Source organism: Dasypus novemcinctus, chromosome 16 (genome assembly GCF_030445035.2).
Source record: "Dasypus novemcinctus isolate mDasNov1 chromosome 16, mDasNov1.1.hap2, whole genome shotgun sequence".
In the NCBI taxonomy this organism is placed as follows: domain Eukaryota; kingdom Metazoa; phylum Chordata; class Mammalia; order Cingulata; family Dasypodidae; genus Dasypus; species Dasypus novemcinctus.
In genome coordinates, this window is record NC_080688.1 from 18,367,492 (window position 1) to 18,381,700 (window position 14,209).

Sequence of the window (14,209 nt, forward strand, 5' to 3'; positions counted from 1 at the left end):
CAGAATTCCCAAACAGCCCTCTAGAAACACACCGTACTGTGGTAGAACATGTATTACAAATAATAAAATATATCATCTGATTGTTACCATGTCCATAGTGTACATTTGGCACACATTTTCCATACTGCCCCATTGTTGATAACAGTACCTCTTTGGCATAGATGCAAGACTTTTATATTATTACTGCTAACCACAGTCCATAGGTCACTCCAGTTGTAGGTTTCCCATGCTTCTCTATATTCCCACCACCCTGCAATAGTGATGTACGTTTGCTCTAGCTCACAAAGGACACTTGCGTCTGTACCATCGATGACAATTCTCATCCACCCCTTGGTTTACTGTGCTATTCATTCCTAGAATATTCTCTAGCCTTCTGTTAATTGGCTTTTTCATACATAGACTACCATTTTTCAGCCACATCCCCATTTATAAACTAGCTGTTACTATGTGTTACCATTCGCTCTATTCATTTCCACACTTTTACAGTAAAACTAATTAAAACTCCTACATACATTAAACATCAGTAGTCCATCTCAGTCCTCCTCTTATGTCCTTTAAGAATCCATCATCTGCCACCAGGTCTTGAAGATATATACCTTCTTCCAGAAGCTTTATGGTTCTTGCTTTTATATTTAGGTTTTTTATTTATTTTGAGTTAATTTTTGGATAAGGTGTGAGATAGGAGTCCTCTTTCCTTCTTTCAGTTATGGATATCCAGTTCTTTCAGCACCATTTTGCTGTCCAAGCTGTGTGGGTTTGACAGGCTAGTCAAAAATCACTTGACCATACCTGTGAGGGTCTATTTCTGAACCATCAATTTGGTTCCATTGGTCTATGTGTCTGTCTGTCTGCTATTACCATGCTGTTTTTACCACTATAGCTAGGTAATACAAAGTCTAGAGAGGAGAGTTCACTTCTCCATTTTAAGATGTTTCTGGCTATTCAGGACCACTTACCCTTCCAAATAAATTTGATAATCATGTTTTCAATTAAAAAATAAATGCGGGTGGACTTTTTATTGGGATTGCATTGAATCTGTATATCAACTTGAGTAGAATTGACATCTTAATGATATTTAGTCTTCCAATCTGTGAGCATGGAATGTGCTTCCAGCTATTTAGGCCTTTTTAAATTTCTTTTAACACTAAGTTACAGTTTTCTGAATACAAGTGCTTTATATTGTTAAGTTTATTCCTGACCATTTGAGTTTTATCTGTCATATTTTATTTTCACCACTCTTTTGACACTTTTAGTTACTTTTATTCATATAATCTTCATTTATGACTCTCTTCTAGGCCTTTCAGGCTCTAGTACACCCTTCAGAATTTCCTGAAAATCTGGTCTCTTGGTTAGAAATTCCATTTCTGTTTATCTGTGAATATTCTAAACTTGTCCTCATTTTTGAAAGACAATCTTGCTGGATATAAGATTCATGACTGGGGCAAGCAGATGTGGCTCAAGTGATAGAGCATCCACCTACCATATGGAGGGTCCAGGGTTCAATACCCAGGGCCTTCTGACCCTTGTGGTAAGCTGGCCCATGCGCAGTACTGCCGCATGCAAGGAGTGCCGTGCCATGTAGGGGCGCCCCGTGTAGGGGAGACCCACACACAAGGAGTGCGCCCTGCAAGGAAAGCCGCCCAGTGTGAAAAAAGCGCAGCCCACCCAGGAGTGGCACTGCACACACAGAGAGCTGACACAGCAAGATGACCCAACAAAAAAGAGATGCAGTTTCCTGGTGCCTTCTGACAATGCAAGCAGATGGAGAACACACAGCGAATGGACACAGAGAGCAGACAATGGGGGGCGGGGAGGGGAGAGAAATAAATTTTTTAAATCTTTAAAAAAAAAAAGGTTCTTGACTGGAAGTTTTTCTCTTATAGTATCTTAAATATATCACACCACTGTCTTCTTGCATTCATAGTTTCAGTGAGAAATCAGCACTTAATCTTATTGGGTATACCTTAAATGTTATGCATTGCTTTTCTCTTGCTGTTCTCAGCATTCTCTCCTTGTCTTTGGCATTTGAATTTCTGATTAGTATGTGTCTCAGAGATGGTCTATTCAGATTTTTTCGGATGGGAGTATGTTGTGCTTCTTGAATATGGATATCTATGTCCTTCAATAGGGTTGGGAAATTTTCTACCATGATTTCTTCAAATATTCCTTCTGCCCCTTTTCCCTTCTCTTCTTCTGGGACACCCATAATACGTATGTTTGCACATCTTTTGCTGCCATTTAGTTTCCTGAAACCTTGTTCAATTTTTTCCATTCTTTTATTCATCTGTTCTTCTGTATGTTCACTTTCAGAGGCCATTTCTTCAAGTTTACCAATCCTTCCTTCTCTCTCTTCAAATCTGCTATTCTATGATTCCAATATTTTTAAAATTTCATTTATTGCATCTTTCATTCCCATAAGATCTGCTATTTTTCTATGTATGCTTTCAAATTCTTTGTGCTCATCCAATGTCTTCTTTTTTTTAAGATTTATTTATTTTTTATTTCTCTCCCCTTCCCCGCCCCCATTGTCTGCTCTGTGTCCATTCACTGTATGTTCTTCTGTGTCTGCTTGCATTCTTGTCAGTGGCATCAGGAATCCGTGTCTCTTTATTGTTGCATCATCTTGCTGCATCAGCTCTCTGTGTGTGCAGTGCCACTCCTGGGCAGGCTGCACTTTTTTTGCACGGGGCGTCTCTCCTTGTGGGGGCACATTCTTTGCACGTGGGGCTTCCCTACGCGGGGGACACCCCTGCATGGCATGGCACTTCTTGCATGTATCAACAATGAGCATGGGCCAGCTCACCACACAGGTCAGGAGGCCCTGGGTTTGAACCCTGGGCCTCCCATATGGTAGGTGGACGCTCTATCAGTTGAGCCAAATCCCCTTCCCCCAATGTCTTCTTAATATCCTTAATTTCTTTAGCCATCTTATTGAATTTATTAAGGAGATTTGTTTGAACATCTAAGATTAGTTGTCTCAACTCCTTTATGTCATCTGGAGGCTTACCTTGTTCCTTTAACTGGGCCATATCTTCCTGTTTCTTGGTTTGGATTGTAATTTTTTGTTGGTGTCTTGGCTCGTGGCTTACTAGAGTATTTATTTTGGGTATAGTTTTTCTCTTTAGTTTAGGGCTTCCTGCCATTTCTCCCTTGCTGGTTGTGCAATAGGAACCAAGGAAGTAGTTGGTGCTATAAGCTGTGGAGGCTCAAGCTGCCCTCATCACCCTAGGGACCCATGAAGCTTCTCCCAATTTTCTACTTTGCCAGGGGTGGGGACTGAGTCACAGCTGTGTGGAATAATCCAAGTCGTGCAGCCTAGACTGTAGATGCCCAGAGAGACTAATGAAGCTTCATGCCCCTTTCTCCCCTGCTTGGGGCAGGGATGGAGCTGCAGGTGTGGGCAGCAATCTATGCAGTGTGGGTCCAAGATGACTGGTTTTCTGATAGACTAATGATTATTCAGTCTGTGCCAGCTAAATGCATCTGCAGTTACCTGGATAGGCTGGTGCAGGGTCCACCAGCCTCCTCCTTGCCAGAGGTAGGGCTCATGCCTAGGCTGGGGCTGCAGGCTGATTTGGGTGAAAAAAAACGGTTCCTACTGTCACTGTAATTTTTGGTCAGCCCCCTTCCTGGCAGGCTGGGGGCAGCAGCAAAATTGCAGCCACCAGCCTTTTTCTGACCTGGACAAGTTCAAACTTTAGCTGTTCTTAGGGTTATACTCTAGCCAGCCGAATCCACCAATCAGTAACTGAAATCGGTAGCCACCCATCTCCTCCTCCCCTGTTTTTGGTAAATGGAGCTTCCAATTCCAGCCACAGAATAACTCCTGGGGTAGCTTGGGCTGCCAGAGTACACTGATCACCAGCCTCCGTGGCTTGGCTGGTAATTTCCCAGAGATGCTGGTACAGGTATCCCCAGCTTCCTCCCTGCCAGAAGTGGGGCTGGGGCTTAGGCTAGAGCTGCAGTCTGACCTGGATGGAAAGAAATTGGTCTCTACCAGCACTGTGGTTTTCAGTCTGCCCCTCTTCCCCTCGTACCAGGCGTGGAGTTAAGATGGCAGCTACCAGCCTCTTTCGGGCTTGGACAGGCTCAAACTTCAGCTGTTCTCTGGATTATACTTTAGCTCGCTGAATTTACTCATCAATTGGTGCCCAACCGTCTCTTCCTTCCCCATTTTTCGGAAATGGAGCTTTCAATTCCAGCCATGGAACAGCTCCTGGGATGGCTCATGCCTCCAGTGGAGGATGGGCGCCGGCCTTGGTGGCATGGAGCACTCTACTTAGGAATCTTCTCTGCAGGTGGGTAGTCTCCTTCTTCCATTCCTTCCAGGATGTTGCAGGATGCTCTTCTGGTCTCCTTGAGCCCCAAACAGGTGCTTCAGCTAACTCCAGATACCTCTGGGTATTTACTAACTGCCCTGTAGCAGGAGCTCCTTACTCCGCCACCATCTTGCTATTGGTCCGTAACTGGTCAGTTTTTAATTATTTTTTAAAAAAAAGATTTATTTATTTATTTCTCTCCCTTTCCCCCTCTCCTCCACCCCACCCCAGTTGTCTGTTCTCTGTGTCTATTTGCTGCGTCTTCTTTTTTATCTGCTTCTGTTGTCAGCGGCATGGGAATCTGTGTTTCTTTTTGTTGCATTATCTTGTTGTGTCAGCTCTCCGTGTGTGCAGGACCATTCCTGGGCAGGCTGCACTTTCTTTCATACTGGACAGCATTCCTTATGGGGCACACTCCTTGCGCGTGGGGTTCCCCTACGTGGGGGACACCCCTGCGTGGCACAGCACTCCTTGTGTGCATCAGCACTGCATATGGGCCAGCTCCACAAGGGTCAAGGAGGCCCAGGGTTTGAACCACAGACCTCCCATGTGGTAGACAGATGCCCTAACCACTGGGCCAAGTCTGCCGCCCTTTAATTATTTTTTACAAAATAATTTTCTTTGCTGGAGTGTGTGGTGAGGGACTTTGTGAGTAGACTTGACTCCCTTGTCAAAAATCAATTGACTATAGATATGTGGGTTTATTTCTGTGCTGTCATTTCCATTCCATTGGTCTCTTTGTCTGTCCTTGTGCTATACTACACTATTTTGCTTACTTTAGTTTTGTAGTTGGAAATTGTGAGTTGTCCAGTGTTGTTCTTTTTTAGGATGCTTTGGCTATTCAGAACCCCTTGCCCTTCCATATGAATTTGATGATTGACCTTTCCATTTCTACCAAGAAGGCTGTTGGAATTTTGATTGGGATTGCATTGACTCTATAAATTGCTTTTGGGTAGTACTGACATCTTAATGACATTAAGTTTTCTGATCCTTGAACTTGGGACAGCTTTCCATTTATATAAGTCTTTTTAAATTTCTTTCAGCAGTTTTGTAGTTTTCCATGTACAAATCCTTCACATCCTTGGCTAAATTCTATTCCATCTTTTACATGGATCTTTATGCCATTACCACATTGTCTTGAGTACCATTGTTTGTAGTAAGTTTTGAAATCAGAAAATTTGAATCTTTCTTCTTTATTCTTTTTCAAGATTGTTTTCACTATTCTGGGTCACTTGCAATTCCATTTGAATTTTAGAATAATTTAGTCAATTTGTCCAGAGAAGTCAGCTGGATTCTGATAGAAATCATAGATCAATTTGGGATTATCACCATCTTAAAATGTTAAATCTTTCAAACCATGAACATGGGATATTTTCCATTTATTTAGATCTTTTAATTTCCTTCAACAATGTTTTGGAGTTTACAGCGTTTATGTTTTGCATTTCCTTGTTAAATTTGTTTATAAAAGTTTTGTTTTGTTTTGTTTTGTTTTGTTTTTTTAGGGTAGGCAGGCAAATAGTTTATTGAGAAACAAGAAACAGGGAAAGTACACACCCAAGAATGGGTGTGGGCATGCTCAAGGGAGAAGTGTGCACTGGGGCCCCAGAATAGGCTTCATTGAGGCCATTCTTTCCTTTTCCCCCTTTCCCATGTTGGGGAGGGATCCAAACTATTTGCTGTTCTGATGGGTTGCCTTTCTGCCTTCCTATTGGTATATACTATGGGCCTCTCAGGTTTTACCTGTTAGCTTTTAGGGAACCAAAGGGGATGCCTTTCTGTTTGAGGTTATCTGGTGCCTTTTTTTTTAGCCCAGGAGTTTCAAATGGGACTTTGTGACCAGGTTGTTGGCAAGCTTTTCAGCTGTAACATTTAAGGCTTTGTTTTTGAAGAGCTGCCTTCCTTTAGGGGGTTTCTGAGTGGGGTCTCAGCTGTGGTGGTTATGGCTTTGTTCTGACCAGCTGCCTTACCTTGTTTCCTATACTAGGCCGCCTCAATTTCCCCCCCTCCCTGAGAGCTTACACCCTATTCTTAAGGGGAAGCTGAATGGTGATGGTCTTTCTTCTGTAGCTGCTTCACACTGGTTAGGGGCAATAGTCCCTTCCCAACAGAGTGTGAAACCCTCTGGCTATTCTGTTGAGGTTGGGGGAAGATGGTTCTGGCACCATGGTTGGAACGGGATGAAATTCCTGCATGACTATTAATTTGCTTTCGAAGATGTCCAACCTGGAAGAGATATACCTGGTTAGGGCTTTTAAAACACAAGCACCTATTAGGAGAATAAAGAGAAAAGTTAAGAGTGGATCCAAAAGTGATATGAACCAGGAAAGGTTAGGGAAACAGAGAATGGAAGGGCTAGGTTGGTGAGTTCCCAAGATATGGAGAAGGCAGTGTATGCTAGTGAGCATAAGCTTGTTCAGAGTGAGGAGGTAGGAGAGAGAAGCTTTCTCTGCAAAGAAAAAATTCCATTTTGATAGCTGAAAGTAGCAGCAAATGTGAGAATGGATGAAGGTTTCATCTTTTGAAGTTACTTCCTACTGACGAGAGGCAAGAAAAATCTTTATATCATTTTGGAGGATGCCCTAGACACAAACTCACAAAGACAATATAGGCAACAATGAGACAAGCATATGATGAGCAAAATAAAGACAGTACTTAAGAAAGCCATCTTTTAAAAAATCTTATAGGCATGTTCATTAATTACTTAGAAAATTAATCAAGTTTGCTAAGACTTTCAACATGTTCAATATCCCTCTGCATATGATCTGGAAGAGAAGAGATATTTTTATGTACATCAGGTATATAGGTAAGTACTTAATACTAATCAAAGCACAAGTTCCTCTTTTGCTTTTCCTCAAGTTCCTTTTTTCCAGTTTTGCAATGCCGTATATGTTGTCTCTTCATGGGAGCAGGCCATAATGCCAATTGTGTTTAAGTTCTTCTCACATTATTCTGATAATAATTGCTCCACTTGGTATGTCCTTCACACAGCCAGCATGCTGCTGTACCAATGGTCCTGGAGAGAAGCTCCTACCTGGTGCATAGCGCCCTTTGGCACTTTGAAACAGCCAGTCTGGAGATAATGTCCATTATAAATTATAGCAATATTGAATTATCACTGCCTGCCACAGGAGTCAGTCTTCGTTGGGTGTGAGGGAGTGTTACTTGCCTCCTTGACTCCTGGCTGGCTCACCAAAGATGTTGCCTGTGTCTGGGTTTCTAGGTTCTTGGCTACATCACATAAAGGAATTTAAGGACATGCCAAAGGATGGGCAGATCATTTTATTCTTTTAGATCTGTTGTAAAGAGAATTGTTAATTTAATTTCTGATTGCTCATTGCAAATTGTATAGAAATATAAATGATGTATGAATATCGATTTTGTATCCTGCAAACTTGCTTGCAACTCACTAGTTTTTCATAGTGGGTTCTTAGGATTTTCTATTTGAAAAATCATGTCATCTGTGAATAGAGATAGTTTTACTTCTTTCTTTCCAATTTGAATCTTTTATTTAGTTAATTACTTCTACTTAATTGCCCTGGACAGAATCTCAAACACAATATTGAATAGAAGTGGTGAGAGTGAATATCCTTGTCTTTTTCCTGATCTTAGGAGGAAAGCATCCAGTTTTTCACCATTAAGTGTGATGTTAGCTGTGGTTTTTTTTTGTAGATGTCCTTTATTTGGTTGAAGAACTTCCCTTCTATTCCTCATTCATTTTGAGTTTTGTCGTGAAAGGGTGTTGGATTTTGTCAAATACTATTTCTGCATCTATTGAGAAGATATTTTTAGTTTTTATTCTGTTGATATGATATATTACATTAATTGGTTTTCAGATATTGCATTCCTAGGATAAATCTCACTTAGCCGTGGTGCATAACTCTTTTTATAAATTGCTGGATTCAGTTTTTTAGTATTTTTTTGAGGATTTTTATCTATATTCATAAGAGATACTAGTTTGTAATTTTCTTTTCTTGTGATGGCTTTGTCTGTTTTGGGAATTAGGGTATTATTTGCCTCATAACATGATTTGGGAATTGTTTATCCTGCTGTTACTTTTTTGGAAGGGTTTGTGTTCCTCAAGCTCTTTTCACTTTTCTTCATTTTTTCTTCTTTCTGCTTTTCAGACTGGGTAATGCCAATTGTTTTCTTTAAGTTCACTCACTCTTTCTTCTGCCAGTTCCACTGTGCTATTGATCCCTCTAGGGAATTTTTTTATTTCTGTTACTATAGTATACAGGTCTGGTTCCTTTTAATGATTTCTGTCTCTTCATTGACATTTTCTTTGTGATAATCTATCATTTTCCTGATTTCCTTTAGTTCTTTGCCCGTGTTTTCCTAAAGGAAAACCATATGACCATATGAAGGACAATTTTTAAAATTCAACCTTTATTTCAAATTCAAAAAATAAAATAATAGAAAAGCACAGCTCAACAAATTATGGAAGCATTACTCCTAAAAAGTCTGTCCAGGTACATTATCTCATCTAATTCCAACTAATAACTCAGTTATTTCTCTAGTATTCAGAAAGATACACAGAATAACACAGATTAGTTAAATGACATAGTTAAGGTATCCTTATTAATGAAAAAAATGTAGTAGAGAAAAAAATACTTAATCATGTATTTCACGCAACCATGAAGGACCATTTTTTAGAAGTCTTTATCTGGTATGTCCAAGTTCTGGTCTTCCTCATTTATGGTTCCTAATTATTTATACTGCTCCTTTGCATAAGCCAATGTTTCCATTTTCTTTGTATGTTTTGTAATCTTTTGTTGTAACCTGGACATTTTCAAACTAAAAAGAAAAGCACATTTATTTATTTATTTATCCCTCCCTCTGCCCCTCCCCGTTCCCTTCCTTCTCCCTGCAGTTTTTGCTGTCTGTGTCCATTTGCTGCGTGATCTTCTGTATCTATTTCTCTTTTTGTCTTACCTTCTCATCTTTCTCCTGATCCACTGGGATTCAATCCTGGGACCTCTGACATGGAGAGAGGCTCCCTGTCAATTGTGCCACCTCAGTTCCTGGTCTCTGCTGCACTTCACCTTGACTCTCCTCGTTGTGTCTCTTTTGTTGCATCCTCATCTTGCTGTGTGACTCGCTTGTGTGGTCACTGGCTCACCGTGCAGGCATTCAGCTTGCTGTAAGGGCACTTGGCTTGCTATGCAGGCACTGGTTCACTGCACGGGCACTGGCTAACCATGTGGGCACTAACATGGGCATTTGGCTCACCATGTGGGCACTCAGCTCACCACATGGGCACTCACACAGGTACTCGGCTCACCGTGTGGGCACTGACTCACCATGCAGGCATTCATGGGCACTTGGCTTACTATGCAGGCACTTGGCTCACTATGTGGGCACTTGCCTCACTATGTGGGACTTGACTCACTGTGTGCGCACTCGGCTTACCATGCAGGCACTGGCTCACTGCGCAGGCACATTTTCTCTTCTTTTTTTTCACCAGGAGGCCCCAGGGATTGAACCCGGGTCCTCCCATATGGTAGGCGGAGGCCTTATCACTTGAGCCACATCTGCCTCCCTGGACATTTTGATATTTTAATGTTTTTCTCTGAAATTTAAACACTGAAGCATTTGTTCCTTAGTTTGTATTTAGCTGGTGTTATGACAACTTTCCTTGAATGCCAGAATGCAAGGAGCCAGCAAAAAAAAGAAAAAAGTAAGAAAAGGAGAGAAAGAAAGAAAAACCACCTTTCTCAGTCTTTGCGGAAAATGCAGTTGCTCTCCTTTAGAGTTTTTTGTCTGTCCTAGCACTGAGTTCAGAGGATAGCCCTAGGCACAAATGGAGGGTCCTCCCTGATATTTTCTGTGCATGTATCTTGTCCTGGCCATGTAGCCTGAGGAATTCCCCTTGTTTACACAGATCCAAATGTCCCCCCTTTCCCCAGTCCCAGGCACTGCATTGCAAACTTTTGCCCCCAACAGCTGCAGTTGGTTTGCCTACAGCATTCTGTAATAGAGCTTGGTGAGCTGCCTTCTACATCCAGGGCAAGTTCTAGGATTGTGAGCTTGTGATGAGTGCCCTGGTTCAGCCCTTCAGGCCACCCCCAGGCAGAGCGGCACAGACACGCCTGCTCCCAGGATGTGCATGAGGGCTAATCTGCTCCCTCTCCAACCAGGAGCAGGGACCTGCACTGGGGGCCCGGGCCAGCTCGGGACTAACCTATGGAGAGAAGGGGATGGGTACAGCCAGGGCATCCCAAGAGCCTACTCTTCTAAAGTTGCCTTTTTTCTTTATTTGGCACTTGCCTTCTACCACAACCCTTTCAACTTTTTGGGGGAGCTTTGGGAAAGATGGTTCTGCCAGCTTGTGTTTGTTACTTAAAGCTTCTGTTGAAGGAAAGAGTCTTGGAGTGACTCACTCCACTATCTTGATTATTGGAAACATCAGAAGTTTCCGTTTTGGTGAAATCCAACTTAGCAATTTTTTTCTCTCATGGATTGTGCTTTTGGTGTTGTATCTAAAAAGTCATTGGCAAATCCAAAGTTCTCGTGTCTTTTTGTCCCTCCATTCCTCCTTTTGCATTAAGGAATTAAGTGAATATTTTCTTATGTAGCATTTACATTTCTTTAATGATTTATTCACTAGTTTGTGGACTTTTTGTAGTGGTTGCTCTAGGACTTGTCATATACATGTTATCAGAATAAGCCCCAGACTTATACTAGTTTCATTCCAGTGATAAATGGAATTTTAAATTTTTTGAATTAAAGATATAAATAATGTTTTGAAAATGGCTTGATTACTTTTTTTTCTAGCAACATATTACAAAGACTAGTATCTTTGGACTAATCCAAAGACATTAACTTGAAATCAGTTTATGATAAACTTGACTTGGAGAATCACTTTAAAAGCTCATGTATTAGTGAGTAGAGGTTGTCTTAAACATGGCAGAAGAAATTCAAATTTTATTTCTTTGTAACTTTACCTGGCAATATAAAAACTTTATTTTTAGATTCATTTTCAAAGATATTTTCAGCATTAATTGAAGTCTTTTTGAAACATCTTTAAGAAGTATATTTTTTCTGATAAAATATATTATATAATCGAGATTCAAACTATTTGGGATGCTATTTAAATCACTGAAAATGCTAACTTTGTTTTTGGTAAAACTGACAGGACTATTCTGGTGGTGTAATTCTCATATTCAACTCAACTGTAGAACTGCTGCAATCTAATCTTTGTGGGCCTCATTTTTTTTTTCTTTTGAGGTACAGGGCCACGGATTGAAACTCGGACCTTGTGTGAGGGACCTTGGTGCTCAATCACTGAACCACATCGGTTCCCCTGAGTTGTCTCCCTCATCTCTTTGCTCATTGTTTGCTCATTTTCTTTAGGAGGCATCACGAACTGAACCCAGGACCTCCCATGTGGGAGGCTGGTGCTCACTGCTTGAGCCACATCTGCTCCCCTCTGGGCCTCATTTGCTTCTGTAAAATTGAGATAATGGGTGTTGACCTGCCTGGAGTTATAGATCTGGATTAGATAATCTCTTGAGATCTTACTCTCTTTTTTTTTGGAGATACCAGGCATAGAACCCAGGATCTCGTACATGGGAAGCAGGCATTCAACCACTGAGCTACATCTGCTCCCCAATGGGAGTTGGTGTTTTCATTCATTTGTTTTGTTTTTAGGAGGTACCAGGGGTCGAACCTGGGACCCCGTACATAGGAAGGAGTCACTCAACCACTTGAGCTACATTCATTCCCCAAGATCTCTTTTAATAGACTTTTTACGTTACTTTATAAACCATACTATTAGGCTTTTAATATGTCATGTTCATTCTCTAGCGTAATGATGTGCCTTCTTGAGTGGGAGAGAAATAAGTGGAGTTATATACTGACTGTGAATTTCAAATATCCCTCAATATGCTTCAATTTTTTTTTTAATTTTTAAAGAAAGATTAGATTACATAAATGTGACATAAAAATATAGGGGAGCCTAGACATGCAACCAGTGCTGAGCTGGATGTGGCTTTGGTCCACAAAGGGCACCTCCTGGGTGCTCACAGCCTCCCTGGCTCTGTCCAGGAAAGGGAGGACCAGCCTCAAATCCCTGTTTGGAATTCCTCCGTATTTCTCTGTAATTTTCTACAGTGCCCTGCTTTCAGAGTCTATTCTTAGAATCAGAAACATATTGGCTTTCGAGCTCCTTTTCCTACCTTTTCTTCGATTCAAAACATTCTTCCCCATCCCAGAGGCTGCTCCATTTCCTTCCTGGCTGATCAGTCGCATCTGAGAATCAGCTAGTGCCAGGTTTTTGATGATGACAGAGTAAGCTTCTGCTCTTAAGGTTGTTGATGGAAATTTTGAGAAAGGCAGGACTGAAGAGAAAATTCTACAGCTTGCCAGTGGAAAGATTTTTCTAAGATTTAAAAAATTTAAATGAAAGTGGGAAAACAATTGGGTAATTCTTATTCTTATGCTTTCTTTGACAAATTCTTGAAGTTAATAAACACAGTGTGATAAAAAAAAAATATATATATATATATAGGGGATTCCCATATGCCCCTTCCTCTCCCCTTTCCCCCCATGCACACTTTCCCACATTAACCTCCTTCATTAGTGTGGTACATTTGTTGCAATTGCTGAACACATATTGAAGCACTGCCACTAAGTGTGGATTATAGTTTACATTATATTTTACACCCTGTCCCGCACAGTTTTGTCAAAATACCTCAATGTGCTTATAAGAATGTTATATAAGTGAATGTCCCCTATCTTACGTGTTAAATCAGAATAAAAATTGTCAACAGTTGGTTTAAATTATGTGGGTGCTTACTTCAGTGCTCTGCTTTAGTTAAAGAACATTAGCCCAAGACTCATAGTCCTACAACACAAGAAAAGTAAAAATGCCTTCTTCTAAACTGGAAAAAAAATCTTTACAATATGGTTAATACTGAAAATGTCCATGGCAATATGATGATATCACAGCTGAAGAATGGCCATTAACTTACCAAAATTTGCAAGGGAATATTTTAATACCATTAAAAGAAGAGCATTAGGAAGATGGCTTAAAATATTTTCTTATAACTTCAGGTTGAGATCTGGAGAGTCGTAGCTTTTAAATTTTACTGGCAATGATTTTTAAAAATTTATTCATTTTAAAAATTTTTTAGGAGGTACCAGGGATTCATCCCAGGACCTCGTACATGGGAAGCAGGTGCTCAACCACCGAGCTCTATCTGCTCACCTGTCAATGATTTTTAAAATTTATTTATTTTTATTTAATTTTTATTTCTCTCCCCTTCCCTGCCCCCCCCCCAGTTGTCTGCTCTCTGTGTCCATTCACTGTGTGTTCTTCTGTGTCCGCTTGTATTCTTGTCAGTGGCACCCAGAATCTGTGTCTCTTTTTGTTGCATCATCTTACTGCATCAGCTCTCTGTGTGTGTGGCACCACTCCTGGGCAGGCTGTACTTTTTTTGCCCTGGGTGGCTCTCCTTATGGGCTGCATTCCTTGCATGTGCGGCTCCCCTACACAGGGGACACCCCTGCGTGGCACAGCACTCCTTGCACGCATCAGCACTGCGTGTGGGCCAGCTAATCACACGGGTCAGGCGGCCCTGGGGTTGAACCCTGGACCTCCCATGTGGTAGGCGGATGCTCAATCTGTTGAGCCAAATCCGCTTCCCTGTCAATGATTTTTTAATGTCTGTTTAAGATTGTTTTTTGTTTTTTGGGGGTGGATCTTATGACTTTTTTAACAAAAATTTTTAAATTTTTATTTAATTGTCTTTTTAAAAAAATACATAGATTACAAAAAATGTTACATCAAAAAATATAAGAGGTTCCCATATACCCCACACTCCACCCCACCCCACTCCTCCCACATCAACAATCTCATTCATCATTGTGGCACATTCATTGCATTTGGT